This window comes from Hakea prostrata, chromosome 2, assembly GCF_041222555.1.
Source record: "Hakea prostrata isolate BN-2017 chromosome 2, UWA_Hpros_2, whole genome shotgun sequence".
Classification (NCBI taxonomy): Eukaryota; Viridiplantae; Streptophyta; class Magnoliopsida; order Proteales; family Proteaceae; genus Hakea; species Hakea prostrata.
In genome coordinates this window covers 44,410,040-44,432,583 of record NC_142601.1, presented here as the reverse complement: position 1 = coordinate 44,432,583, position 22,544 = coordinate 44,410,040, and positions in this window count along the sequence as shown.

Here is a 22,544-nt window from a genome sequence, read left to right as displayed (position 1 = left end):
CCCCCCCCCCCCAAAACCATCCCTTAATAATGGCTGTGGACGGCCAAAGACCATACTCTTATTCCGGGTGTGGGGAGTTATGAACCATGAGCATGAACTCCACTTAGTGAACAGGTTTAGTTGAATTATACTATGGTCCAAAATGGAGTTCTAGAGGTTAGTTTACAGGCCTGGTAAGAAGTAGGTGTCATCCAATCGGCTATAACAACTTTAGGTGGTTGTATTACAGATTAGAGCTTTCATACCTTTCATTTAAGTGAGCATAATTTATAAACCCAAATGGTGAGGGAAAAAGTTTATGGGATCAAGGGCGGACCTATGGAGGGTCCGAGGGGGCCATGCCCCCCCCCCCCCCCCCGGATTCTTAAAATTTTTATACAAATTCCCTTAATTCCCTTGATTTTTCCACTTTTTTCTCTTCCCATATGTGAAATGTCACTATTTGCACCCCCCAATATTGAGAACAATTTTTAAAGGTAAAATAATGGCTACAAATGTCATTCCTAATTAAAAACTAATTCCTAAACTAATTCCTCAATCCCTATTTATTCTCCCCGCTCTTCTCTCTCATCTTTTCTTGCTATTTATTCTCTTCCTGCTTTCTATAAACGTGGTTAAAGGAAAATTTTGAAAAAACATCTTATTAGGTATTCAAAAATACAAATGTCATATATAATAAGAAGCCAACTCTTCAATCCCTATTTATTCTCTTCTATCTCCTCTCTCCTCTTTTCTTTCCATTTATTCTCTTTCCTTTCTATAAGCATGGGTTAAGAAAATTTGGAAAAAAAATCTAATCCACAATTAGGTACTCTTTCTCAATTTATTTATCGTTTCTATTTTTCTCTTTTTTGTTATTCTTGTTATTTGATTTTATGTTCTATGTTTCTTTATTTCTTTTGAGTTTTTGTTATTTGATTTTGTATTGTGAATAAAATGTCTATAGTTAGTAAGTAACTAATTGCCATTGGTTTGCATTTCTTACCTAAAAAAAAAATAATTTTGGTTTATGCCAATGATGGGTTAGTAAAGGTCCAACCTCCCTAGGGGAGGTCTTGAGTTTGCACCCATTCAGCGGCATTAATTATATAAAAGCTCCCCTGAGGATGTAATCGTGGTGCGTGAAAGCTGGCGCGCAAGAACCTCACATCCAAAAAAAATAATAATAAAATAAAATTGGTTTACATCTCCTACCAAAGAAAATTTTGGCTTGCATCTAACTTTTTAGGGTTGATGTGTATATATATTTTCTATATTGTTACTTTAATTTTACCTATATTTTGTCAAAAGAAAAAATATTATTATCAACAATTTACCTTTCTTTCAAATATGTGTGGACCCCACAAAATATATGTGGGTCTATTCATTAATATAATAAAATAATTTAGAGGTGGGGCCTCAAATGAGTCTTATAAGGGCCCACATAATATGTGTGACAAAAAAGCATTAGTGCTTCCCTAACAGAAAGGTTAATTGGCTTTCATTCTTCGGCCCCCCAATATTGCATCCTGGGTCCACCCCTGCATGGGATTAGCAATTAAGTGTTTGAATTAGTTTAGGATAACTTATTAGCTAGATAATCTAAAAGCAGCCTCAGATGCGTCTCGCTTAACACTTCCGGATCCGATCGAGCTTCCTCTCGTATTCGGGATGATGAGTCCTGCAAGAAAGGTTAGATGCGGGCTGGCTTATGTGCCGGGCAGCTGCCTCCAATGGCAAAGTCAGATAACGAACAGAGTGAGGTCTCGTGCAAAAGCTACACAAGATTATACTCAGAGTGTATTGGATGCTTACCGGAGAGGTATGTCCCCTATCTTATACTAATTATGTTACCTTATATGCATTTGGTAAGTCTATCCGACGGGGGCTGTCATATCTCTTCAGATCACGCCTTCCTTTTATTAATCCCGTGCAATCATCAATGGAGTTGACTTTCTTAATAGAGGAAGGTTGCTATATTAGTCGTACGTTCATCATGTCTTGATCAATTTAGTCGGTTCGATTGAATGTGAAGCTCCAACCGGGTATCACCCGATGGGCTAGGAAACTCGTGCCAAGAAGTGGCCGACCGGATGTGGAGATCTGTCCGGGTCTGACCCGGTTGGATATGAAACTTCCGTATCATAAGCCCCCTATCCCAATCGCTGTTTCACAATGTGTGGGATAGTAAGGAAGTTGAGCCATCGGGTGTATTTAACTTCCCGGCCTTGACCTTACAAAATCCGTCTTGTTCCATACTCTTTCAAGGACTGTCAAGTTTTTGAGAGAGTACTGGCTATCTATGATTGAGGTAGCAATCGAGTATAGTCCCGAGTGTATGCATGAACGATACCCCCTTTCAGATCTGCCAAGTTTCTGAGAGAGTACTGGCTATCCACGATTGAGGTGGCAATCGGGTATTGTCCCGAGTATATATGTAGTTAAGAGTGGGAGACATCTGCTGTGCTTGTATGAGTTGAGGACAATCCCAAATGTCAGGTCACGATCATTTTATCCCGATCATCATTTTATCTCATTCAGGAAAATGAGGGAGTCCATCATTGTCGTTTGTCCTGACCAATGAGAGAGTGAGGAACCTCTTGTCCCGAGTGTTGTTCCAAATAATTCAGGAGAATGAGGAGGTGTTCCCTTCGGGTGCATTAAATGCCTGCAATGAAGCGACCAGCCGTTTTCGTAACGGTTTTCCTCGAAGTCCTCTTCCAGTATGGGCTTGCCACGTCAAATAGCTATGTGTAGTGTCATAATGACTGCCTCGGGGAGTTAAACCATCTCCCTCCTTGAACCGTTGATCATTAATCATCGTAACCGTTCAATCGAGAAGAGTAACGCTTCTTCCAAAGAAAGATAAATAGAACCCTCTCATCTTCGTTTTGATTTACAGTTTCCTTTGCTCTCGACTAAGAAAAGCTCCCAACTAAGCTCTCGAGATGTTTCCAGTATTCAAGCAGTAAGTTCTTTCTTCTTTTCCATGGCACTGAGGAGATATAAAGTTAAGAGGCCAAAAGTGAGTTTGAGGGGTTTTAGGTTTAAGCCTAAAGTTCCCGTTCCCGTGCATTGGGAAAAACGTCGTCGGGTTGAGGGGTATGCTAGTGAAGGAGATAGTGATCAGACTAAGAGATTCAATTTGACCGGGGATCGTTTGAAGGACCTTCATGAGCAGTCCTCGGATGACTAGAGATCCGGTTCTAGCAGTAGTTCCACCGAAGATGATGATCCTCGGGTCCTTGAGGAGATTTGGGAGATGACACGTAAGGATAAGGAATTCCAAGCTGCTCGGGCACAGGCCACTCAGGCCGCTCAGGATCAAGTAGAGGATATTCCTAGTGTTGAGTCTCGGGAAGGTCCTGAGCAAGCTTCTAGTTCTGACTCTGCCACTGCCTCTGATTCTGCCACTCCTTCTGCCCAGAGTGCCCTGAGGCCTGAGTCCACCGCCACCTCTTGGGACCCTTCAACTTCATCTCCCCAGGCTTTCCTGAGGACAGACGTTCCATCCATGTCCTGAGTCTCCAGTAGAAAAGCCCCACCTCGTCCGCCTTTCCAGCGTCCCAGTGGTTTTCGGGGAGCTATTCGCCGCAAGCCAGATCGGAAAACTTTAGATCCTACTGCCTTGGTGTTGGCCCAGTCCCAGCCTTTGAACCCCTGGCATGTTGACTTTGTTCAGAATTCTTCAGAACCAGAGTTTTACCTTTGATCCCTTTTCGCCGAGGACTTAGATAGGTTCAAATCCAGCTTTGGTATACCCGAGGGATACCAAATTATACTCCTGACTGATGAACAAAGGTCGAACAATCCCCCGAGAGGATTTTATCCCCTATATTATGATGCCTTCATCAGGGGGTTGCGTCTCCCTTTACATCATCTCTTCATTGATTTCTTGGAACATTACGGGCTTACCCCGTCTAACTTGAGCTCGAACAGCTGGCGCAACATGATCGGGTTCATAGGTTTCTGTTATGCCTTAGGAGTTTTCCCAACCTTTGGCATGTTTCATCATTTTTATTCTTTGCATCCTCACACCCAGCGTGGCTGGTTTTTTCTTTCAAAGAGAGTTTCTTCTTCCTCCCAAGGAAATTTTATTTTGAAGGATTCTCTCCCGTCCACCACAAAGAAGTGGAGGGAATTTTTTCTTTTCTTTAGACCCCCTGCTCCCGAGCCTTTCCTTACCCAATTCCAGGAAGTATCCAAGGAAGACATTGACCGCTTGAACTTTCCGGTCGACCTAGATCCTGAGGAAGAGGAAAGAGTCAGGATCATTAACCGAGTCGAGGATGACGAATTTTTAGTCCATGGGTACTCCATGGAATATGAGTCAGTCCTTTAGCTGTGGGGTTTCTCCCCGGGTAAGTTTTTGTTTCTATTGCTTTCATTTTGTATTCCCTGTGCTGACCTGATTATATCTCTTTGTTTTGCAGTGGCCCAAAATATTTCCGATGACGATCTGTTGACTGCGGCTCTTGGGGGAATGGACGAGGCTCGAAGGAGGAAACCTATAATAACTACCAAGGCTTCTTCCTCCGGGGCCCTGAAAACAAAGGCTCCCGCTCAAGGCACTGTCCCGGCTAAAGCTTCTGTGGCCAAGGGCCAAACTACTGCGGCTGCTGGCCCGACCGAGACTGAGAAGAGTCCCAAGAAGAAATTACCTCCCTCGGGAGGTGAAAAACGAAAAGCAGAGGTGGTTCCTTGTCCTCCAAAGAAGGTTCGTATCTACAAACCCGAACATGAAGTTGCGCCTTCAACTTCAGCTGGGAATCCAGACCTTAGCTCGGTTTTTTTTGACTCGGTACACGCCGAGCAGTGGTTGAACCATGCCACTGAAGATGCTGATCGGGAGTACTTGCTGAATCTTCCCAACTGCGAATTTTTTGAGGAGGGATTTAGGTAACGCTCTCCCGATTCCCTCTCATTCTTCTTCTCTTTTTTATTCCTTGTTGTCTAATGTTCCTTCTTCAGGTATGTGGCCGGGGTGGTTCATATTTTTGCCGAGTCCCTACGTAGGGCTCGAGACAAGGCTAACCAGTTGGCGCTGCCCGAACAGCTTCATCAACAAGCGAACGTTCGAGCTGGTCAAGTGGTGACTCGGGCTAACCAAGCAGAGAAGAAGTTGGAGGAGGCCGAAGGGAAAATGACCAAGTTGAAGAAAGAGAGGGATGACTTTTCCAAAAGAAAGGGCAAATATAAAGGAAAAGTCAATGATCTTAAGAAGAAACTCGGGAAAGCTGCCGAGGACTTGAAAGCGTCTGAGGCTCTCTTGGCCAATGAAAGGAATGTGAATGCGCAACTGAGGGATGAGCTAGCTGAACTGAAAGCTTCGGGGGCTCAAATTTTCAGGCGGAAGGTGTTAGAAGATTACTTTGCCACCGAGGAATTCAAAGCATTATCGGTGGCCATTGCCACTCCCACCTTCTGAAGAGGATTGCGCATTGCCTTCAAGAAGACACTTCAGAAAACAGAGCTTCCTCGTCCCCAGGAGCTGGAGAAGCTTCTGGACCCTCAGTTGTATGATGAGCTCAAGCTTCCTCATCCAGAAGGTCTTCCTGAACTCGAGTTCATCCCATTCCCTAATGCTACCGACTACATCGATCCTCCTCCTCAACCTCATCCTGAAGAGGAAGCAGAAGAGGAAAAAGGAGAAGAAGAAGAAGCAAAGGATGAGGAAGGGGTTGAAGGGGAGTTGGAGGAAGATGCTAAAGATGATGGCTTAGAGAAATCCTTTGCTGAGGAAGAAGCCAGGGGTTCCCCAACTGACACCGTTGTTGAGCCTACTGCTGAAGAGAACCCTCCTGCAAGCCCCTTCTTGAAGATTGATTGAGAAGCTCGGGATCTTGAAGCTTTTTGTATCTCGAATCATGTATTCAATTAGTGCTTTTGGTCTTCAACCCATGTAATCCTTTTGCGAATGAATTTTTTTGACTAAGTCTTTTGCAACCATTGCCTTCGTAGTTTCTTATTTAATGATCGGGAATGCTTCATGCTTAAGTCCTTGAAAAGGCACAACAAGATTGGGATGGACCTGAATTACTTGATAACTTTTGAGAAAGTGCTATGTCCTTTAAAAGGTGCAAGACATTCGGGATGGTCCTGAATCGCTATAATACCTTTTAGTCTAAATGCCAAGTCCTTTATAAGGTGCAGGTCATTCGGGGTGTATCCGAGTAACGCAAGTCCTTAGATAAAGGTGCCAAAAATAAACGGGAAGGACCCGAAATTGTTTATCTTTAGGAAAAAGATGTAAGTCCTTAATTAAGGTGCAAATAGACCAGGACATACCCGAATCTTACTTTATTAAAAAGTGCTAGTCCTTAGAAAAAGGCACAAAATAAGCCGGGAAGGACCCGAAATTGTCTACTTACTTTTTGAAAAAGGTATAGAGCTATTGATAGAACTTTCTCAGATTGGTGGAGTTCCATGACCGATCAATCGGCTTTCCAATCTCTGAGTCTTTTAGTTGGTATGCTCCCGGTCTTGTTTCTTTGTCAACCAGGTAAGGTCCCTCCCATGTTGGAGTTAACTTTCCTTGATTCTTTGGATCGGAAGCCCCAGTTCTTCTCAGCACCAAATCTCCCGATCTATATCTTCGGCTTTTGACCCGTGAGTTGTAGTGTTTAGCTATTTTTTTTTGTACAACTGATTTCTTTGCTGTGCCTTCATTCGGGTTTCTTGCAAGAGGTCTAAATTTTCCCTTAGGCTCTGATCATTTTGATTTTCATCAAAGGTGTTATAGCGTAATGACTCGGCCAATACCTCCACGGGAGCTAAGGCTTCGGTTCCATATGCGAGGCAGAATGGGGTTTCTCCAGTTGGGGTTCGCGCAGTCGTCCTGTATGACCACAGAACACTAAGGAGTTCCTAGACCCATTGTGCCTGACTATCCTCCAATCTCTTCTTAATCCCATCCAGCAGTGTTCTGTTGGTGACTTCCACTTGTCCATTGCTCTGAGGATAAGCAACTGAGGCGAACTGATGTTCAATGTGATATCTTTTGCAAAAGGATTTGAATCCCGCTCCTTCGAATTGTTTTCCATTGTCTGTTACGAGGATTCGGGGTATCCCGAACCTGTAAATGACTTTTTGTCAAAAAAAATTTCCATTTTCTTTTCTGTGATGGAAGACAATAGTTCAGCCTCGACCCACTTCGTAAAGTAGTCTATGGCAACCACAAGGTACTCCCGATTTCTTGAAGCCTTTGGTAACTTCCCGACTAGGTCCATTCCCCACATTGCAAATGGTGTCGGGCTGGAGATGGGCATCATGGGAGCTGCTGGCACCTTGGAACATTGGCGTGCTTTTGGCATTGTTCACATATGCGAACATATTCAATAGCATCTTTTTGCACAGTTGGCCAAAATATGCCCGAGCACAACACCTTTTGTGCCAAAGCCTTTCCACCCATGTGTGCGCTGCAAATACCTTCATGAATTTCTGCTAGAGCATAGCTGGCCCAGGAAGGCCCAACACATCTCAAGAGTGGTTCAGTGAAGGATCTTTTGTATAGTTGGTCCCCGATGATGGTGAACCGGGCCGCCTGATTTCTCGTTCTTTTGGCGTCTTTTAGATCAGTCAGGAGAATATTATCTCGAAGGTATTTTACCAAGGGCGTTGTTCAGTCAGGCTCGCTACTGATCTCAAAAGTTTCTATCTCCTGTGTACTCGGGCTATTTAGCTCTTCGATATAAACTGCCGAGTCTAAATTCTTGTAATTTGCCAAAGATAGCCGGGAGAGTGCCTTCTCATTCTCCTTTCTGGGTATCTGTTGGAAAGTTACCTGATCAAAGTGAACCTGTAGCTATTCAACCTTGGCCAAATACTTGGCCATTCTTTCATCCTTTGCATTATACTCCCCCTTGATTTGATTGACAACAAGTTGGGAATAACTTCTTACTTCTAATTCCCAAACCCTGAGTGCTCGAGCCACTCGTAAGCCTGCTATGACAGCTTCATACTCGGCTTCATTGCTAGAAGCCAGGAAATTAAATCTTAAAGCATAGCTGATCGTGAAGTCCTCGGGACAGCTGAGTGTCAAGCCTGCTCCCAATCCAAAAGCACTACTCGAGCCATCGATGTGTAAAATTCACAAGTCTAATGTTTCGGTAGTTGCTGCTTGACTCTCATTTTGTGATAGGGTGCTTTCCACAATGAACTCGGCCAAAACCTGAGCTTTTATGGCCATCCTCGGTTTGAACTCGATCTGGTACTCGCTAAGCTCCACCGCCCACCCGACCATCCTTCCAGCCACATTAGGTCTTTGAAGTATTTTCTTTAGTGGGAAGTTGGTCGGGACTATTATTGGGTGTGCTTGAAAATAGGGCCTTAGCTTTCGTGATGCCACCAGAAGAGCTAAAGCTTGTTTGTCGACGTTCGGATACCTTGTCTCAGCATCTATATGTATATGACTCACATAATAGACCGGGTTCTGGATTGTCTCCCCTTTCACCAGTACATCACTGACTGCAGTTAGTGAAATGGAAAGATAAAATGTAAGAGGTTCTTCGGTCACTAGTCGGGTCAAGATAGGTGTTGTCACATCCTCCCAGCCAGTACCCTAACTGGCATACCCGAGAGTGTGATCCACAGCCCTGAAGATCAAGTAATGAGGAAATCATCCTCCCACATATACAATAACATAATCATAAACAGGAAATAATCAGGGTTTAAAATATTATAAACAAAAGATTAAAGTCAAGAAATGAATAATCAATATAATCAGAGTGCAAAAATGATACCAGATGTAATCACATCAAAAGAAGTAGAGTGAGGCGGAAACTCACTCCACAAAATACAGCGGAACGCAGAATGTAAGTCTAAAAGAAATCACAACTAAATCAAAGGAACTAAGAAAAATATCTAACATCAGGGTTTTCTATTTTATAAATAACGTCTTCAAAATAGTGGACTTCATCAATCCATTTGAGATGTTCCACGTATACGTTGTCTTTAATCGTAGTACCAGGCTTGATCAACTGAGGGATCATCAAAGTAATCTGTATGGTTACCAACACCTTGCATGTAGTACTCTTCATCGGCTTGCGCTTCATTGTACTGTTCCCCATAGTAATCAGTACCTGTAGAATAGTCTAACAAAAACAATGTACAAAAGGAATGAGTTTCAAAGAAACCCAGTAAGGTAGTTAATCCATAACAACATAAATAACATGGAAGCAAACCATAACAAGATGCAATGCAATATGAAACAAGTAAGGTATGTATGCATTTAAACTCTATGTATCGTTGGTCTCTATGGCAGACAAGCTGTAAGTCATAGCACCGTACTTCTTTGGGAAGGTCTCAATCACTCATCATCAGTTGGTAATGGGTCCGGAATCCCTGAGGACAAACCATGGCAGGGGGTTAAGTCAACACACTCTCTCACAACCATTTGGCATAAGTACTGGCGCATGTCAGGGAAAAGCCTAGCCCAATGCAAGTCATCTACTCAGTTACATCAACTCAGGTCTAGATACTTCCACTCCTCGCCCCTGGCGATCCTTTCCGGTATCCTTTCCACTAGAGTCCTAATAGTCCCGGACTACGGACTCATCAACCCTATTGGTTATCCACATATGGTAAACGGGAAGCTCTCATGTCCTCTCACGGGTTGGTTACCGGTCTTAAGCGCCCATGAGCCCAAGTCTAGCCATATGCAACCCTCCAATAAATGGCCTCTTTCGAGTATCCACAATGTGATCCATGTCCTCTCATGGGTTGGTTACCGATCTTGAGCGCCCACGAATCCCCATTGCTACCACGGGTCGTTCGGTCTCAATACCCTTCCGAATCGGGTCTGATATAACAGGGGTATAACCTAACCAAACACTGCTAGACAGCCCTAGGTATGCCAACCAATGATTCGGGAAAGTGTCGATGGGCAACCCCGGAAACATCCCATACTATTTCCGATAATGTCCAAGGACAGAAGTGTCAAAAGGACACCTCCCAATCCCAAACCAAACTTAATCAAACACATTCTCAGATCAGTCATGACATACACAACCAGTAGTTCATCATATAAAAGAGCGCAAAATCAGATTAAGCAGTAATAAGTAATTCATATAACATGAATAATGAAAAAGATGATATAAACAAGTGCTACTGTTCTCACAGTAGGAGATTAGAATTAAAGTACAACAACAGTAGGTAATCTCATAGTTTCACAAAGTAGAAACCAGAGAACAAGTAATCTATGTAGTAAAGGAAATAACTGTCCTTACCTTCTAATTCGTAAAGGAACTTAGAGAATCAAGTAAGACCTTGAATAAACCTGAGAACAGAGTCTTAAACAAGTGTATACTATGAGTTAGGAAAGATACATAGAAGGAAAGATCACAATTCAATCAAAACAGACCAAGAATGGGGTTGATGTACCCATTGGTCGACTGATTGGTCTACTGCTCCAGTCGACCAATGAGTCGACCAACAGAGACAGTAGCCTTCAAAATCAGAATTTTTAGAATATGAACCCGAATTTGGTGGTTCAAAAGGGTACAAAATAAGGGGGGAACTTTAATGGAAACATCTAAGTCTATAGAGGACAACAAACCATTAATCAAATCAAGTTTCCAGGTCACAACTCGGGAACCAGAAAGATAACCTAATTAGGTAAAACATAGATTATGAAGGAAAAATATAATACGATCAAGGGTAAGGAATTAAAATTAATTGGTTACAATTCTAGTAAAGAAAATAAAGTGAGAGTTTTCTAACATGATCAAAATAGGGGTTCTTGATTTTACCCAAGAAATTAGGGTTTTACCCTTTTTGGTTCCCATGAAAAAGGTTGAGATCGCAGGAGGGAGGGAATTGATGATAGGCCAATTACAACAAGAAGAATTAAAGAATATTGAATTTAGACCAACCTCCACATTACCCATGAGGTTTCCCTCATATGGGGATTACCAAAAAGGTTCTCATGATGACCACACAAAGTTAGGGTTTCAAGGGTTAGGGTTTCCAGGATTCAATTGGCAAGGGTTGAGATCATGATGATGATCATGGATCTCAAGGAACATGATGAGATCATGGAATAGATGGTTGCAAGAATGCAGCATCGTCTTCCTGATCTCAACCAAGAACAGATCTAAGAAAATAAAATCAGAGATAGAGAGGAAAGAGATCATACACATACCTTTGATGCAGGAGGATGAGGATTGCTTGAGTTCTTGCGAGATATCAACCAAGGATGCAAGCGAAGCGATTAGAATAGGGTTCTAACTCATTCCAGAGGCTTAGGAGGCAGATGAGGCGGAGTATTCCCGAGATTAGACTTAAATAGAGTAGCCACGATTTGAATTTCAAAAATAGAATAAATTGGTCGATTGATTGGTCGACTGGTCCAGTTGACTAATGAGTCGACCAATCAGAACAACAACTTCAAAACAGGGAATTGAAGGCTCAGATCAAGTCCAAACATCAAGGGGTTTTGCACACACCTAAAGTGACATACCAAGTAGGTAGAAATGCCTTCGAACCAATACAGAGAGGACTCCAAGTCCATCAACTAATCCAATCTTCATCAGAGTGCAGTTTCCATAGAAGGGACACTGACATCCACACTCAAGGATTCCATTCCAACCATCAAGTCTTCAACTGAAATGGCCCAAAGCTGACTTCTTGCCTTACTCGGGTTGCTTGGACCTACAAACAACAGGGTTTCCGGGTCAGGGTTCAGGGCTGGGTTTCACAGGTGTCGTCCTGAGTGACGTTTTAGTTGCTCAAATGCCTGTTGGCATTCTTCCGTCCAAGTGATGGCCCCCGAACTAGGTATAGCCTTCAATGCTTTGAAAAAAAAATTGCATTTCTCCCCACCTTGGGAAATGAATCGGTTTAATGCTGCTACCCTTTCGGTCAAGCATTGGATTTCCTTTACTGTGACAGGCGATTTCATCTTGATCAGTGCCTGGATCTTCTCCGGGTTGGCTTCAATTCCCCTTTGGGAAACCATGAAGCCGAGGAACTTCCCAGAAGAAACTCCGAAGGTGCATTTCTCGGGGTTCAAAAGCATTTGGTGTGTTCTCAACACATCAAGGGTTTCTTCAAGGTTCGCCAAATGTTTTGCCTAAACCAGACTCTTCACAAGCATGTCGTCAACGTAAACCTCCATGTTTTTCCCGATCTGTTGTGGGAAAATTTTGTTGACGGCTCTTTGATAAGTGGCCCCTGCATTCTTTAAACCGAATGGCATCACCCGGTAGTAATAACTCTCTCGATCAGTCATAAATGATGTATGCTTCTCATCCTCCCGACTCATCAAGATCTGATTGTACCCCGAATAAGCGTCCATAAAGCTAAGGACCTCATACCCTGCAGTTGCATCAATCAAGAGATCGATCCTTGGGAGAGGATAACAATCCTTCGGGCAGGCTTTATTCAAACTTGTGTAGTCGGTACACATTCTCCACTTCCCATTCGCCTTTTTGACCACCACTACGTTGGCCAGCCAGGTGGGGCATTCAATCGGTTTTATGAAACCCGACTTTTCCAGTTTTTCAACTTCGACTCTGATCGCTTCATGCTTCGATTGCGAAGTTTCTCCGTCTTTGGATGACCGGAGTGGCATTCTTTTGGATCCAGAGCCTATGCTCTGCTACCCGCCTGTCTATCCCAGGCATGTCGCTTGCTAACCACGCGAAAATATCTGCGTTGTTATACAGGAACTGTGTGAGCTCCTTTTTAAATTCGTCCGGTTGCTCCAATCCGATGAATGTCCCTCGCTCGGGTAGAGACTGGCTGAGTTGAATTCTCTCCAGTTTTTCTACCGATTCCACTCTTTGCATGCTTTCTTCATCCCGATCGTCACAAACTTCTATAGTCAAAGCGGTTCCCGAACTCTCAGATCTCCGTTTTTCCTTCAAGTAGTTGGCGTAGCATTGCCGGGAGGTAGACTAATCCGAGCAGCATTCTCCTAGTCCTGCGTTAGTCTGGAACTTCAGTTTCATGTGCCGGGAGGATACAATTGCCTCAAGTGCATTGAGTGTTGGTCGTCCTAGGATCACATTGTACGCTGACAAATCCTTCACAACCATAAAGTTGACTCGAACCAGCGTGTCTCGGGGTGATTTCCCGATTTTGAGATCCAAGTGGATCGTTCCTTCGGCTACTGCCGAGGATCTTGCAAAACCATACAGGGGGGTTGATGAAGGGATCAGTAAATCATTAGCCAATTTGAGATCAGGTCAATGGATGACCCTGTATCAACTAGGACCTGGTGAACCTCCCAATTAGCAATTTTGACCTTGATGATAATCGCATCATCATGCGGCGCTACAATTCTGCTTAGATCCTCATCTGTAAAGGTTATTGGTTCCGAGCATGCCGGATTTGGCCTCTTTTTGGGTAGGTGAACAGCTCCCACGAACTATGCTTTTTGCTTCGCATTCCTGATTGATTCTACATTCGGGCCTCCCATGATCACGTAGACGGGTGTCTCCTCCCAATCTTCTTTTGCTTTACCCTTATCAGCCTTTTTGGCGGCTTCCTTCGGGCTAGGTGATCGGGATCTCTTTCTGGGTTCTGGCGAACTAGTACGGGGCTTTCCCGATTCACGAACATATTGACCAAGTTTACCTTGTTCGATTAATTGCTCGATTTCTGATTTCAGAATTCGACAATTATCCGTGTGGTGCCCGTAGTCTTTATGGAAACAACAATATTTTGTCATGTCCCGATCCTCTGGAAGAGAATGCAGCTTCCCAAGCCACCTCAAAGATTTCTTGTCCCGGATATTCATCAGAATCTCTGACGGTTTTGCGTTGAGGGGAGTGTAATTCACCCGTCCCTGATCACGCTTCCACTTATTTATTGACCCCTAATTTTTTTCATTCGGGGAATTTTTGTATGTATCCCGATCAGATCTTCTGTCTCGATCGGCTTTTACCCGAATGTTTATTACTTCGTAAACGCTGGCTTGCTTCTTGCACTTACGTAACAGTGTCACGTATGTTTTGGGCTTATCTGTTAACAAGACCTCCAAAAAGTCTTTGATGAGTGATCCTACTCCAAAGTACGTTGTACGCCACTTGATCATCCAGATCTTCGATCTCAATGGCAACTTCGTTGAATCGTTTCAGGAAATCCCGAATTGATTAGATCCTTCCCTGCCATATGGTGAATAAGCTGTCGGATGTCTTCTTACTCCCAACGGCACTTCCGAACAGGGATATGAATTTTCGGGCAAGTTGCCGAAAGTTGTTGATGGATCCCGGTTGCAGGCTGCTGAACCACTTGATGGCCGGTCCTTTGAGTGAAGCAGGGAATGTTCTGCAAAGCAATTCATCCTCCCGACCAAGTACAGTCATTACTGACTTAAAGTAGCTTATATGCTCCTTCGGGTTCGTCTTTCCCTCGAACGGGGTGAAGGTAGGCATGATGAAATTCCGAGGGAGAGGCATGTTCATAATCTCACCTGAGAAAGGTTCTCGGTCAACCACGTCCAGATCTTCGTCGTGGTCCCGATCATCTAGCTTTCTCTCGACTGTTGCCACTCTCCTTTGAGTCGATTTTGCTTAGCCCTATCTTCATCAGATTCAGCAGCCTCCTCCCTTCGGGAGTGTGTGCGGGTCACAATCACCCTCGAACGTAATGGCTGGGAAGACTTTCTCCTTGGTCCTCGATCTCCTCCCGACGACTCCTTTTGTCACATCCTCCCAGCCGGTACCCTATCTGGCATACCCGAGAGTGTGATCCACAGCCCGAAGATCAGGTATCGAGTAATCAACCTCCCACATAAACAATAACATAATCATGAACAATAATAATAAAAGTGCGAAAGATAAACCATAGATCCAAATAAGAAAAGGATGAATCATATATAAATCAGAGTACTAGATATAATCAGAGTGTCTAAATCAGATAAGTAAAGTGAGGCGAAATCCCACTCTACAACCAGCGGAAAAGTAGTTCTAAAAGAGAATAAGCAAGATAGAATCTAATCCCAATAGCAGGTACAATAGGTAACTAAATTGTTCTCAATCTTATAGACAATATCCCTATAAGTATAAATCTCATAAACGGCACAAGGGCGCTTCCACTCTATGGTCGGACTAAGCATCGTACGGAGCATAACCACTCGCGGGATCTTCAATGTAATTGTCGTAACCGCAATCACCTTCCTGGAGATATGCCTCTTCTCCTTGCGCTTCTTCATACGGGCCGTCATGATATTCAGAACCTGTAGAATAGTCTAACAAACATTGTACAATAAAGGAATGAGTTTCAAAGAAACTCGGTAAGAAGCGATTAAATCCATAATAACATAAATGGCAGGATTTCAGAACAAACATAAATGCAATATGGTATGAAACAAACAATGAATGTATGAATCTAACTCTACATATGCTGGTCTCTATTGGCAGACATTCTTTAAGTCATAGCACCGTACTTATTTAGGAAGGTCTCAATCACTCATCATCAGTTGGTAATGGGTCCGGCATCCCTCGGGACATTCCATGGCTGGGGGTATAGGTCACCACTCTCTCACATCACCATTGGTCTAAGTGCCGGCGCATGTCAGGGAAAAGCCTAGCCAAATGCAAGTCTTCTACTTAGTTACATCAAGTCAGATCCAGATACGTCCATTCCTCGTCCCTGACGATTCTTTCCGGTATCCTTCACACTAGAGTCCTCATAGTCCCTGACTACGGACTCATCAACCCTATTGGTCATCCACATATGGTAAACGGGAAGCTCTCACGTCCCCTCACGGGTTGGTTACCGGTCTTGAGCGCCCGTGAGCCCAAGTCTATCCATATGCAACCCTACCAATAAATGGCCCCCACAATCTGATTGCTGTCCTCTCACGGGTTGGTTACCGGTCTTGAGCGCCCATGAATCCCCATTGCTACCACGGGTCGTTCGGTCTCAATACCCCTCCGATTAGGGTCTGACATAACGGGACATCCTAGCCCAACACTACTAGACAGTCCTAGATATGTCATCCAACAGTTTAGGAAGGTGTCTAGAGGGCATCTCCGGAAACATCCCATAATATTCCCGTAGTTGTCCAAGGACAGAAGTGTCAAAAGGACACCTCTCCTTTCCAAACCATACTTAAGCATACACAAGCATCAATTCATAACATCACATATATGGTAACTTCATATATGGAAAGAAATCAATAATTACAATTAACTTGTATATAACGGTAAGTAAATCATACATGAGTCAATTCAATATAAATAAGTAATGCTACCGATATCAAGACAAGTACCACAGTAGTATAACATTATAAGAATCTATTTAAAGAAATAAATTAACAAGATTCATATATAGAAACTAAGATATGCAATTTATGTTGTTAAAGAAGTAACCATCCTTACCTTTTATAACTTGCACAGGAATCCTAAGAAATCAAGTAAGATCTTGACAAACTTGAGAAGAAGGTCCTAAACAAGTGTATACAACATATTAAGAAAGATCCCTAACAGAAAAGATACCAAAACATCCAAAACAGACCAATTCTGGAGTTGCTGTACTCATTGGTCGATTGGATTGGTCTATCGCCCTATCGACCAATCAATCAACGACCAATGCAGACAGATAGCCTATAAAATCGGAGTTTTAAGATATAAAATCCGAATTTGGTGGTTCAAAAGGGTACTAATCAAGGGGTAAACTACATTAGTAGTATCCTAACATATAGGGGATCTCAAAACACTAATCAAATCAAGTCATCAAGATACAAATTAGGAAACAAAAAGTTACCATAATTAGATCAATCATGGTTCTTGAAGAATTCAAGATAGAAATCAAAGACAAGAACAATAGGAGAATGAATCATAGGTTCAGATAAAGGTATCATGAAAGGCATACTTAGATCTTCAAGAAAATAGACCTAAGAGCATAAATCTAAACAAGGAAACAAAACCTACCATAAATGTAACTATCATGATTCATGAAGAAAACATGGTATGGTAGAAGAGAAACAACTAGAGATTGATAGATCATGGATCATGAAAAGAAAACACAGCAATTGACTACTAACATGATCAATATAGTAGATCTAAGGAGATCATAATTCAAATCAAAAGATAAACAAAGACAAGATCATGATTTGATCATGATTCCTTCAAAAGCTTGCATTGATCATGGTTAAGATCATTGCATTAGCCATTAATCCTTAGGAACATCATGAGAGACAAGTCCAGAGATGTTTGCAACAGAGAATGCAGCATCTCCTCTACTGTCTCAACTCAAAAAGGAAAGAAAAATAGAGATGGAGGAGAAGAAGAGAGTGTAGACATACCTTTGATGCAAAAGGAAGAGTTTTGACGAAGATCCATCAAGAAAAACACCAAGGATGCAAGGGAGATGACTTGCAGAGGTCTTTGGTTCGTTCCAGAGAGTTTGGAGGCAGAAAATACGAAGTAGACTCGAGATTGGACTTAAATAGAGAAAGCAAGACCTAATTGCCAAAGACAGCACCCATTGGTCGAGTGGATTGGTCGATCGGTTCGATCGACCAATCCAATCGACCAATCAGTTCAAGCAACTCCTAAATAGGGAATTGAAGACCCAGATCAAATCCAATCCTAAAGGGGTTTTGCACACATATCAAGTGACTTACCTAATAGGTAGAAATGCCTTCAAACCATGATAGAGAGCACTCCATGTCCATCAACTAATCCGATCTTCATCAAGATTCAGTTTCCATAAATAGAACCTCATCATCAACTCTCATGGATTCAAAGCCAGACACCAAGTCCACCACTGGGATGGCCCAAAGCTGACTTCTTACTTTACTTCGGGTCACTGGACCTACAAATAACAAGGTTTCCGGGTCAAGGTTAGGGCTGGGTTTTACATTCTCCCCCCTTAAAGAAATTTCCGTCCTCGAAATTGAAAGCGTACTCCGTGCTTCCAAAGAGGTAAGGAAACTTCTCCTTCATATCTTCTTCCTTCTCCCAAGAAGCTTCTTCCGGGGTATGGTTCTTCCACCGAATCTTCACCAAAGGAATGGTGCGATTCCGCAGCCGCTTGTCCTTCTTATCCAAGATTTCGGCCGGCTCTTCATCGTAGGTCAAATCAGCACTAAGTCCTTCAGGTGCTTGCTGCAAAATGTGTTCCGGATTCTCTATGTATTTCCGGAGCATCGAAATATGAAACACATTGTGAACACCAAGAAGAGGCGGAGGTAATGCTAATCGATACGCAACACGGTCCAACCTTTTCCAAAATCTCGAAAGGTCCAATGAAACGAGGGCTAAGCTTTCCCTTAACATCAAATCTCATCACGCCCTTCATTGGTGAAACCTTCGAAAAACTTTCTCTCCAACTTGAAATTCCAAATCGGTCCTTCTCTTATCAAGATAAGATTTCTGTCTTGATCGGCAGACTTAATCCTTTCTCTTATCATATCTACCATAGCACTCGTAGCTTCAATCATCTCGAGACCTAAGACTTTTCTTTCACACTGTTTCAGTCCAAGACAAAGGTGTCCTACAAGTACCTGCCATACAAAGCCTTGAATGGAGCCATGCCTATTGTTGCTTGATAACCGTTGTTATAGGCAAACTCAACCAAAGCTAGGTGTTCATCCCAATTACCACCCATATCCACCACACAAGATCCGAGCATGTCTTCCAAATTCTGAATTGTCCGCTCGGATTGTCCATCGGATCGTGGATGATGAGCTGTACTCAAGTTCAATTGGGTTCCCAAGGCCTTCTGCAAACTATTCCAAAACCTTGAGGTGAACCTAGGATCACGATTAGAAACAATACTCAATGGCACACCATGCAAAGCGAACCACATTATCCACGTAAAGCCTTGCTAGTTTATCCAGTATGAGTGATCTTCATAGGAATGAAGTGGGCTGATTTGGTCAACCTATCAACAATCACCCACACAAGTGTCATTGCCTTTACTTGTCCGAGGCAAGCTAGTCACAAAGTCCATAGAGATATCCTCCCACTTCCCACTAGGAATAGGAAGAGGTTGAAGTAATCCAGATGGGGGTTGTCGAACGGCTTTCACACGTTGGCAAGTCTCACACTTGGCAACAAAATCATCAACATCAGCCCGCAAACCAATCCACCAAAAATGTTCCTTCAAGTCCTTGTACATCTTGGTGCTTCCGGGTGTATAGTAAAGACTGACTGGTGTGCTTCCTTCAATATTTCCTTCTTAATTTCTTCGGTTTTTGTGCACGCACGTCTTCCTCTAAACAATAAAGCACCATCCATGGATATACCAAAGTCGGGGTCCGACTCAGGATTGGAAGAAATCTTCTCAACTTTGATCAAAAGTTCTTGGTCAGAACTCTGCAGAGCAACAATTTTATCTCTAAGGCCAGATCTTGCCATCATGGCAGAAAGAATAAAATCAGAATTCTCAGGGACAATTTCCAAATCAAAACTCTCAATAGAAGACCACAATGGTAAACTCAAAGCATTCAAATCCAAAGTCTTCTTCTGGTTCTTCCTACTAAGAGCATCAAGCAACAACGTTTGCCTTCCCTGTGGTGATACTTGAATATCACAATCATAATCAGAGACTAGTTCCAACCATCTCCTTTGTCTCATGTTCAACTCCTTTTGGGTAAAGAAGTATTTCAAACTCTTATGATCCGTGAAAATGGCAATCTTCTCACCGTAGAGGTAATGTCTCCAAATCTTCAAAGCAAAGACAACAGCGACAAGTTCTAGATTGTGAGTGGGGTAATTCCGCTCATAATCTTTCAATTGCCGAGAAGCATAGGATACGACCTTGCCATGTTGCATCAGTACGCAACCCAATCCAATCTTTGACGCATCTGTATAAACTGTCATACCACCGGAACTATCAGGTATAGTCAAAACCGAGGCACTTGTCAATCTATCTTTCAACTCTTGGAAATTCTTCTCACAGGCGTCAGACCAAACAAACTTTTCTTCTTTCCTGGTCAACTTAGTCATAGGAGCAGCCAACCGAGAAAAGTTCTCAATAAACCTTCGTAGTAACCCGCCAATCCAAGAAAACTTCTTATTTCCGTTACCGACTTCGGTCTTTCCCAATCAGCCACAGCTTGAACATTTTCAGGATCGACACGAATACCTTCGGCTGAAACCACATGGCCAAGGAATACTACTCTCTTAAGCCAGAAATCACACTTCCTAAACTTGGCGTACAACTTCTTTTTTTGCAACCTTTGCAAAGTGAAACTTAGATGGCTTGCATGCTCTTCTTCACTCTTCGAATAGATCAAGATGTCGTCGATGAAAACAATCACAAACTTATCAAGCACATCGTGAAATACTCGGTTCATGAGGTCCATGAACACCACAGGAGCATTGGTCAATCTGAAGGGCATGACCCTAAACTCGTAGTGGCCATACCGTGTTCGGAAAGCTGTCTTGAAGATATCACTAGACTTCACTTTCAATTGGTGATATCTGGATCCTAAGTCAATCTTTGAGAACACAACTGCACCCTTTAACTGATCGAAGAGATCATCGATTCTGGGCAGCGGGTATCTATTCTTGATAGTCAGCTTATTCAACTCACGGTAGTCGATGGCACAGGCGCATACTACCGTCTTTCTTCTTGACAAACAATACCGGAGCTCCCCAAGGTGATACACTAGGTTGTACGAAACCTCTATCAATGAGTTCATTCAACTGATTTTGCAACTCTTTCAACTCAGTAAGAGCCATCCTATACGGAGCTTTAGATACAGGAGCGGCACCAGGGACGAGATCAATAGAAAACTCGACATCCCTGTCTGGAGGCACTCCCGATAGATCATCAGGGAAGACATCAACAAAGTCACGAGACAACCCCGACTTCATCGACTCTTTTCTCCACTTTACCCTTGCCTTCGGATGAAGCATCATCCACTAGGGCATAGACTTGCATCAGTGCAGACAACACCTTCTTACAAACCCTTCTTTTCTCACCATGAAATTCTAAGACCGGACTTCCACAAATATGGAACTGAATCTTCTTTGAGGAACAAAGAAACACAGCTTTGTGGGCTGTTAACCAATCAATTCCCAAAATAACGTCGAAGTCCTTCATATCAAGAAGTACAAAATTGGCTTCCAAGTTCTTCTCACCAATCAACACAGGACATTTAGATAATCCCTTATCTAGTTTCACAACAGGACCAGTAGGTGTACTAATCAATAAACAACTAGACAACTTCTCAGGGATTAGGTCAGTCTTCTTGATGAATGCGAGATGACATGAACGAATGAGATGCACCCGTATCAAATAAGACAAATGCAGAAATAGAAGCAACTAACAATGTACCCGTAATCACTTCATGGCTTGGATCCCGCTCAAGACCTGGAAATACTGAACACTCTACCAGAGGGAGGAGTAGGAGCACTCTTCAACACTGGAGCAGGCTGCTAGACAGGCCGCTTCGGACAGGCACGAGCGAGATGACCAGCTTGCTTGCAGTAAAAGCAAATAGGATTGCTGGGTCCAACTGGGGTAGCTGCAACAGAGGGCTTCTGAACAAAAGGCCTAGGATTCGCATTCATAGGCCTAGCACTTGCACTCACTGGTGGTCGGTTTCCGCCATACTGTCTAAACTGACCGGGCTGCTGAAAACCGGAGTTCTGACCTACACTCCTAGGCTGAAAAGTAGGAGTGGGGTAGGGTGTAGGTCTCACAAAACGCCGATCATTACGATCCACCAACCCAGGGTTCCTTGGCTGCCAGGGCCTTTGCACACGTGCACTTTCCTTCTCTGTTTCTTCCAACTTCTTCGAGTTCTGCACCACTTGAGCATAGCTCACTATAGGCTGGACTGTGAGGTAAGCTTTAATGGCAGGGCGCAGTCCTTTGAAGAACTTCTTTGCTTTGGCGAGATCGACCTTCAGAGAATCTGGAGCAAAGAAATGAAGCTCCTCAAACTTCTATTGGTACTCCAACACAGACAAAGATCCTTGTGTGAGAACCATAAACTCAGCTTCCTTTGCATCTTTCACCGCCTCGGGAAAATAATTCAAGCAAAAAGCCTCCTTGAACAACTCCCAAGTTACAACTCCTGCATGCAAACCTTCCAAAACAGGCCGAGTGGAGGTCCACCATGCATCAACTTCTTGTTGCAAACTTCGCTTCAGCAAACAGAATCTTCGGAGCTTCCGAGCATTGTAGATGTCGGAAAGCCTTCTCCAACTCACGAAGCCACTTGTTAGGAAACAAGGGGTCCTTGGTAACTCCAGTGAAAGTGGGTACTTGCATCTTCAGAAAACTCTCCATCAGGCGAGTATGAGGAGTTCCAGCTAAACCTCCCTCATTCAGGACTGCGGCATGAGGATTCACAATAGCACCAGTTCGAGTCTCATTGTGCAGAGTCATGAAACCCACCAACATCTGGTTGAACTGAGCTGCTTGCTGCTGCATCATATTGCCCATAATATTGGCAATATCACGGAAGCTTCCAACATTCGGGGCACCGGGTATCTCATGGGTACCCTGATCAACGTTAGGTATCTCACCACCTCCATGAGGTATTTCACCATCTCCCTGAGGTATTTCACCACCTCCTTGACCAGTGGATTCACCATGCCCACTTCTCAGAGTAACCATTCTGCAAAAACTGAGAACATCAAAATACCGAATTT